Source organism: Chelonoidis abingdonii, chromosome 6 (assembly GCF_003597395.2).
Source record: "Chelonoidis abingdonii isolate Lonesome George chromosome 6, CheloAbing_2.0, whole genome shotgun sequence".
NCBI lineage: Eukaryota > Metazoa > Chordata > Testudines > Testudinidae > Chelonoidis > Chelonoidis abingdonii.
In genome coordinates, this window is record NC_133774.1 from 62,852,934 (window position 1) to 62,853,353 (window position 420).

Sequence of the window (420 nt, forward strand, 5' to 3'; positions counted from 1 at the left end):
CAGCGCCAGCAAAGGCTGCGCATACCGTGCTCCCCGCCTCACTGGCCAGATGCGACCATCATCTGCCTCCTGTGCCAGCCTCCAAATCGCCCAGCGCGCAGTACTGAGCCTCTCCGCTAGGGGGCAATGGGGCCTGGCTCCATCCCAGTGACTCCCTCGAGTCACACGCAGGAGATGGGCTCGTCACGTGTTACATGGCGCTCAGGGCTCCAATAGCCTGGCAGGTCTCTTGTCACGTGTTTCTCCGCGGCCCCTCTTTCGTGGAAGCACTTTTCGCCGGGGGTTGCTGGGTCAGTCGCCGCTGCCGAACCCACCCATAAGTGCGCAGGGATTGGTTCTACCGGCGGAGAACGCTTGGCGCGAGCTCTGTTATGTGGCCTATCAGAGTCGAGCGGGCGCGATGCTTGCCGGAAGTTGTAG